The sequence below is a fragment of the Dipodomys merriami genome, unplaced genomic scaffold, assembly GCF_024711535.1.
Source record: "Dipodomys merriami isolate MVZ:Mamm:240054 unplaced genomic scaffold, mDipMer1.0.p SCAF_154, whole genome shotgun sequence".
Taxonomy (NCBI): domain Eukaryota; kingdom Metazoa; phylum Chordata; class Mammalia; order Rodentia; family Heteromyidae; genus Dipodomys; species Dipodomys merriami.
The window spans coordinates 250,404-259,260 of record NW_027202871.1 but is presented as its reverse complement, the minus strand read 5'-3'; positions in this window follow the sequence as shown (position 1 = coordinate 259,260).

The following is an 8,857-nucleotide window of genomic DNA, read 5'->3' as shown; positions in this document are numbered from 1 at the left end:
ATTGGTTTTCTCAAGGCAATTGCAGACTCTATTCAAGAGCTAATTCTGCATTTTAAACAAATACAGCCGTGGCCATTTAGGGTTTTCTATTTTACATTCATAAATATTAATGAGACTAAAAATGGGCTAATAAATATTTACCAAGAACAGTTGGCCATAGGAACATCTTCCACTGTGTTAATTTTGGCAGGGAAGATGCAAATTACTAAACCTGGTTAGGGATTCTAAACTTGGAAGAGGCAAAGTAGAAGAAAGTCACTGGAAAATTAGCAAGAAGGGAGCAGGCTCAGGTTCAACATGCCGCTTCCCTCTGCTCATGTGACCCAGGGATCTAGATTCTGATTGGCTGTGCCTGCCCTGAAACCTCTGAGCTTATGTTGTCATGGAGCTGGAAGTTAAGAGAGGCCTTTGGTAGCCCCACATGTGAGTGGAGCAGGGGCGAGCAGCAGCGATTGTATGCAGTGCTGGCTACAGTGCATTCAATACAGGAAATGGCCATGTGGTCCCTACTCCATGAATTGGCCCTGCTGTGAGATTATGGCTGGTGTTCCTGATGGCAGGGCCTTGGTTCTGACCCCTGCATCCTTTCTTTAGATTCTGAGAGCTCTTAAAGGCATATTCAGAGGCTGGGAAGGTGGCTCAGTGGTAGAGTGCTTGATTTGCAGACATGAGGCCTGGGTTCCATTCCTCAGCACCACATAAGGAGAAAAAGCCAGAAGTGGCGCTGTGGTTCAAGCCTTGAGCTGAAGAGCTGAGGGACAGTGCCCAGGCCCAGGGTTCAGGCCTCATGAGTGTTTGGGGGGGAGGGGGAAGCATATTCAATGTTGTTTTGTAATTTTCTTTTATGGCCAGAGATGTTGAACATTTCTTCATGTGTCTATTAACCATTCTTATTTCTTCTGAGAAATCGCTCTTTAAGTTTTTAGCTCAGTAATTTGGGGGTTGTTTCTTTGAGGGTTTATTTTTGAGGGGTTTAATTTTTTGAGCTCTAAGTATATTTTAAATCTGAGGCCCTTGTCTGATGCTTCTCCCATTCTGTGGGTTTCTATTTATCTTGCTATGTCCTTTGCCATGCAGAAACTCTTCAGTTTTATGCAATCTCATTTATCCAGTCTTTCTTTGATTTGTTGTGATTCTGGATCTTAAGAAATTTTGTCCCATATTTAGGAGCCCTAATGTTTCCCTTAATCCTTCCTGTAATATTTTCATGGTATCCAGCCTTATATTGAGGTCTTTGATCCATTTAGAATTGATTCTGGTGATGTTAGTATCTAACTTCAGTTTTCTGCATGTGTATAGCCAATTCTGCCAGCACCATTTGTTGAAGAGTCTGTCTTTCTTCCATCCTGTGTTTTTGGTTCCCTTATCAGACATTAGGTGGCTGGCTATAAGTCTGTGGGTTCATTTCTGGATCTTCTATTCTATTCTGTTGATCCTCAGGCCTGTTCTTGTGCTAGTACCAAGCTGTTTTTATTACTATGGATTTGTAATAGAGTTTGAGGTTTGGTATTGATATTCCTCCAACATCATTCTTCCTGATAAGGATTGTTTTTTTAATTCTGGCTCTTTTATTATTCCATATGAATTCCTTTCTTTGCATCATTGAAGAACGTTGTTGGGATTTTGATGAGCATTGCATTGAATTTGTAAGTAGCTTTGAGCATAATGCTATTTTCACAATGTTAATTCTTCCAATCCAGGAGCATGGAAGATTATACATTTCCTTAAATATGCTTCCATTTATTTTTTCAGATTTTTTTACATCTTTGGTTAATTCCTAGGTTTATTTTTGAGGCTATTACAAATGGAGTTGCTTTCTTGATTTCTGTCTTGACTTTTTCATTGTTAGACTCTAAAAAAAAACTACTGATTTTTGTGGGTTAATTATTTACTCTGTTATTTTGCCTAAGTGTTGAATCAGCATTCTATCTCACCCCAGTTAAAATGGCTGTTATCGAGAAAACTAACAATAACAGATTCTGGCAAGGATGTGGTCAAAAGGGAACACTACTACATGGTTGGTGGGAATATAAACTTGTTCAACCAGTCTGGAAAACAGTATGGAGGTTCTTCAAAAGACCAAACATAGAGCTAAGATTCAGCAATTACATTCCTGGGCATTTATCCGATAGACCACAGATAAGGCCACATTAAAGCTACAGGCACAACTATGTTCATTACAGCATTGTTTACCATTGCCGAGATATGGAATCAACCCAGATGTCCCTCAATGGATCAAGAAAATGTGATACCTATGTATATATACACATACCATATGTATATTCATACACACACGCGCGGTGCGCGCATGCGCGCGCACACACACACACACACACAGAGAGCATATTCTTAAGTAAATAAGTCAGTTGGTTCATTTTACTTATAAATAAGAGCCTTAGTGATAGAGGAATGAATTGAAGTTTTAAAAGGTCAATGGTAGATGCAACAACAACAAACTCCCTCAAATTTTGTATGTGATGCACCAATTTGAGATCTTCCTAATAAAGTCATACGTTACATAATAAATAAAATGGGAACAGAGAAAATACAAGTGGAGCCCATTCAAGTTAAGTTTCTTGTTTGTCCCCCCATCATAGTTTTCAAAGTACTATAGTATTATTTGTTATTGGTGGTGGTGGTGATCGTCGTGGGGCTTAAACTTGGGGCCTGGGCGCTGTCCTTGAACTCTTCTGCTCAAGGCTAGTGCTTTTTTCTGGTGATTCATTGCTGATAAGAAACTCATGGACTTTCTTGCTTGGGCAGGCTTTGAAGCATGATCCTCAAATCTCAGCCTCTTCAGTAGCTAGAATTATAGGTGTGAGCCGTAGTGCCCGGCTTATCTTGTTGTTTTTTTCTTTTTAATGACATTTTAAACAGAGGAATAATTGTCAAATAATTCTTTAAGAGAGTGTTATACTTTCAAGGGGAAGGCAGGAGTTAGAGATGGAATACATAGGGCACAGCTAGATTGAGCTGGTGAAAAGCCATGCAATGGGGAAATGGTAAGACCAGCTGGTTAGGAGATGCATAGTTCACAGTATCTAGACAATAGTGTGACCATAGGAGCCAGAAACACCTGAGGGGACACAAAGAAACCTTTTCCATTTCCTTCTTCAATAAGTAAGTATTTTCTTGGGGCAGAACACTGTGCTAACAACCTGGAGAAACTCAAAGAAACATGGGTCATTTGATGGCCTGACATGTTCATTTATGCATCCATTTTTCAAGTATTTTTAATTAGATCTTTTCTATTTAAAGATATGAATGTAGTCCTAATTTCTGGAGCTATTTGTTAATAGTAAAATCATTCACATTTCACCTGAGTGAGGCCTATTACATGGTTCATTCTACTCAGAACATACATATATATATATATATTTGTTTACTTATTGCTAATTATGTAACCTATGGAGTTTTAAATGATTGGCATTTACCTCATTATCTTGGGTTCAAAGATAAATAGCATATAATAGATACAAATAAGCTCAGATTATATAAGGAAAGATATGTTTCCAAAAGTGACAGATGCTGGTACATGAATTAAAAGACACATCTAAGGCTGGGAATGTAGCTTAGTGGTACAGTGCTTGCCTAGCATGCATGAAGTCCTGGGTTCAATTCCTCAGTACCACATAAACAGAAAAAGTCTAAAGTGGCACTGTGGCTCAAGTGGTAGAGTGCTAGCTTTGAGCAAAAGAAGCTCAGGGACAGTGTCCAGGCCCTGAATTCAAGCCCCAGGACTGGCAAAAAAAAAAAAAAAAGTACATATCTAGGTTAAAAAAACATCTAAAATATGACCCAAGTCTTAAAAAATGAACAATGTAAAATTATACCTTTACAGATATATATTTCAAAGATAAAAAATATGGTCTCACTCCACAATCAGAATGGCTATCATCAAAAAGGCAAAAAAATACCAACAAATGCTGGCAACAATATGGGGAGAAAAAGAACCCTCCTAGATGGTGGACAGGAATGTAAATCAGTGATGTAATCACTGTGGAAATCAGTGTGGAGATTCCTCAAAAACAAAAAAAAAAATGAGAAATACCAACTACTATATGGTCCTGCTGTGCCACCAGTATTCAACAGAGAGGCCTTCACATGCATAGCAACCAAGTTCTAGAATCACCTCGGTGCTCATCAGTGGATGAGTGGGTAGATAAAATGTGACAGTACAATAAAGTATTATTCAGCAACTAGGAGAACACAATCATGTTTTTCCTAGGAAACTGGATGGAACTAAAGATCATCATGCTAAGTGAAAAAAAGCTAGAGTCATAAAGACAAATACTGCCTATTTTCTCTCACATGTGGAATTTAAAAAATTATTTATTTATTTAGCCAATCCTGGGGTTGAACTCAGGGCCTGGGCACTGTCCCTCAGCTCTCTCAGCTCAAGGCTAGTGCTCTACCACTTGAGCCACAGTGCCACTTCCAGCTTTTTCTGTTTATGTGGTACTGAGGAATTGAACCCAGGGCTTCATGCATGCTAGGGAAGCACTCTACCACTAAGCCACATTCCCAGCCCTGAAATAAAATTGTTTTTAAAGATGCAAAAGTAGAAGGGAGACTATTAGGGAAGAGGAAGAGATAAGCAGTATGGAAGAGAAGGAATAAATATGCCTGATAGGGGCTCAAACACCACTAATGAATATTATATGTGTAGGTGAAAATGTCATCAAGAAATCTTTTATTTTGTAGAATTAATATACACTAAAAAAAGAGAAAACACAGCTTATCTGGATAACTACTTTATCGTGGTTATAGTATTTGGACTATACTGATGAAAGAAAACATTTTACCAATACCCAAATCCTGGAGATTTAATTGCTTGGGCTTGGAAATGGGTGTAAAAACTTAAATATCCCAATGATTGAGTCAGAATCTTCCTACATTACCTTTCCAAATAACTTGACTGAGTTTTAGGTCTCATCTGTCAAATAGGCATTAATATCCACTTCTAAGATTGCAGTGAAATGAAATTAAATCGTGCATATAAGGTGTCTCACAGATAGTAGGCCAATCAACCAGTATTTTTTTTATTCCTAATTCCTCCCTACTGCCACTTATTTGGAGATTAAGATTGGCTGGATAGATAAACCATGAACCCATGAAGACATAGATAAAGCTAAGAGGTTAGCCACACTCACTTGGAGTGAGAGGGCTGGGAAAGAAACAGACTTCCTCCCAGCTGTCAACACTGATTATTCCATGACAGCTGTCTGAGAAGTGTCACAGGGCAGTGCTTGATGAATTGGCATTTGGGAGCTGCTCCAAGGTCAAAGTTGTGAGATGGACCATTAAAAAGAAAATCCTGAGTTGCTTGAGCTACCATTAAGCTGATTCAATTAAGAGATTGGCTGGCCAGACACTCATTACAATACAAATCCCAACCAACCTGAGGAGAATAAGAAACACAAAATGCTAGTGAGAAAGAGACAGGAAGGCTGTATCAGCAGTTTGGTTTCTGAAAGGCACGAGGAATAATCAGTAGCTATCATGTGGTTCATCTATTCAACAATCTTTAATAAATACAGGCACAGCCCTGAAGAGAGTCTCCAGCGATGGTAAAAAATCTGTTAGAAATGTGTTTGGCAATGAATAATAGAAAATCTGACTAACAGTGCCTTAAGCAAATACAGTCGATTTTTCCTACACAGCCAGAATCTGAATTGGCGTCTCTGCATAATGATCCTACCAAGATGCAGCATCTTTCTAGTTGTCAGCTTTAGAAAGGTGACATTTGTCCTCATTGTTTGTTCCATTCTGGTTGTGTTGTGGCTGTTGCACCTCTAGGCATGACATTTGTATTTCAGACTTTAAAAAGAGACAAAAGGACAAAGAAGCAAAGAGTTAGGTTAAATGACTGACACATGGAACCTACTCTTTTCATCCTGAGAGCTAAAGGTGTGTTTTTTTTTCATACTGGCCCAAATTAGATCTCAAGGCTGCCCCTAGTGGGCGATATTTGGGATTAACCATCAGCAGTAGGGACAAAAGAAAATTTCACTTCAAATAATTCAAATGTGTCAGATGCCAGTGGCTCAAGTCTAATCCTAGCTACTCAGAAGGCTGAGATTTGAGGCAGTTCAGAGCTAGTCTGGGAAGGAAAGTACATGAGACTCTTATATACCATTAACCACACAAAAAAAGAGAAGCCAGAAGTGGAGCAGTGGAGCTGTGACTTAGGTGGTAGAGCGCCAGCCTCCAGTGAAAATAACGAAGGGGCAGCACCCAGGCCTGTGTTCAAGCCCCAGTATCTATACCAATAAACACAAAATACATAAATATAAAAATAAACTTTTTAGATAATTGTAGATTCACATGCAGTTGTGGAACAAATATTCAAATATTCCTCTAGACCTTTGGTAACACACTGTAATGATACAGGACAGGAACACCACTGAATATCGGCACATATGCAGTTACATTTAGGGACCCCTCCACTCATCCATTTGTAGTTACAGTTCCCATACTCTCAGCCTCTCTGTTATTTCTGGCAACCACAAATCCATTCCCCTTTACTATACCTTTCACATTTCAAGAATGTTGCATAAGGGTGTCTAATCAAAATGAACCGAACACATAAGTGTACATATTAAGTTGTAATACCTTTGTACAACCATTTGAAGATTAAAAGTGAAAAAAATTAAAAAGCAAACAGGTTTAAAGAAAGAATGCCATAGAAAGAGGTTCACATATCACATTGTCTTTTGATTGTTGACTTAGGTTGTTGCTTGTATCAGGAAATGTGTTCATTTTTTGGAGGTTGAAAAGGAGTTTATGGTAGAGATAAACCATACCGCTGACAGCAAGACTGTATCATTTCTGGGCTTAGACATACTTATGTCCAGGTTTCTATATATGTTATAATATCTTTTGGGGTATAATTGCAAGGTCTTATGGTAGTTGCATTTTTTTTGAGACAAGATCTCTCTACATAGCCTAAATTGGCCTCATTGAACTCATGACCCTGCTGAGTACTATGATTATAAGCATGCACCACCATATCTGGCTGATGTTTATTACTATTAATATTATTTTTGAAGAAACTGTCAACTTGTTTTCCAGAAGGGCTAGATCATACTGCGTCCCTCCAGCAATGACTGATAGCTTCTCTGCTTCATTATCAACATTTGGTGTTGGACTACTTTTTATTTTCAGCCATTCTGATAAATGCCAGTGGCAGTTCCTAGGGCTTTTGGTTCATTTACCTCTAGTGACTAGCCTTCTCTACACACGTGTCTTTGACATTTATATTCGTATCTTGTGGAAAAAATATCTCTTTGTGTGATTTGCCCATTTTACATTGTTTTATTTTCTACTGTTAAGTTTTCAGAGTTCTTCATATATTCTAGATACTAGCACTTTTGAAAAGATTTGCACAGGCATAATCAAAAGATTATCTCATTGGAGGTCCTGCCAGTTTTCTGGATGTCTGTGCTCTTGGGGTATGAAAAAGTATGTGGAAATCCTATTCTGAAGGGCCATCTGTCTAAGCAAGGGAAAAAAAAGAAATAATCTTTTTTTTGTGTGTGTGAAAATACTGTACAGAAGGGTTACAATTACATGGGCAAGATTTCTTATCAAGCATTGTTGCCTCTTCTTTTGTTTCGCCTTCCCATCCGTCCCCACCCCCCCACCCAGCCCTCCGCCCCCTCCCCCACCAAAGTTGTAAAGTTTGTTTTTTGACATAACGACTTGTACATCTCATTGTTGTAATGGGTCCACCTGTATCACTATTTAAACGATTTGTTTTTTCCCTTCCTCTCCACAAATTATAACAACATCAAATACAGTGAAAGCAGGGGTTATACCGTGGGGGAGGGACATACAAAGCAACAAAGAAATAATTCTTATAAATATGTTAGAAACGATCGCATGAAAGAAAAAAAATTTGAATATTTATCTTGGGGTTCATTTCCCTAACATCAACTTATCTGACTGTTTCTGCTTGACTCAGACATATACTAGTTACTGTAAGTAAGGGAAACCATGGGATCTATGTTTCTTTGGGCCTGGCTTACTTCACTTAATATAATTTTTTCCAAGTCTTTCCATTTCCTAACAAATGGGGCAATGTCATTCTTTCTGATGGAGGCATAGAATTCCATTGTGTATATATACCACATTTTCTTGATCCATTCATCTACTGAGGGGCATCTGGATTGGTTCCATATCTTAGGTATGGTAAATAATGCTGCAATAAATATAGTTGTGCTGGTAGTTTTAGTGTGGTCTTGTTTGTAAACATTTGGGTAAATGCCCAAAAGTGGGATTGCTGAGTCATAGGGGAGCTCTATGTGGAGTCTTTTGAGGAACCTCCACACTACTTTCCAAAGTGGTTGAACAAGTTTACACTCCCACCAACAATGCAGTAGGCTTCCCTTGGGTCCACATCCCCTCCTGCATCTGTTGTTATTAGAGTTCTTGATTATAGACATTCTAAAAAGAAATAATCTTGAAAGTAATCAGCAATCACTGAAGGATTAAAGGCATTGATAACATAAAATCAGAATGCCACACTTTGGCACGGTGGACTGGATTCTGTAAGTAGGGACAAGAAATGGTGAAAGGCCTTCCTGCTTGATGATCAGCCTTTATAACACGTGTTTGCTTAGTTCTTGAAATTTGGGGTGAGAAGACTTGGGGGGAAATGGCTGTGTTCTTCCAGCAGTTGACATGTTATCCTGAGAGAAGTAAATTGCAGTCTGTGTGGTTTGCGATCAAAGGGTACAGTCAGAAATCATGTAAGCATACTATACAGAGCACATTTTTTTTTTTTTTTTGATCAGACTCGTAATTAGTCTAACAACAACAGATTTCTTCACATGCAATTATGCCTTTCAGGTCA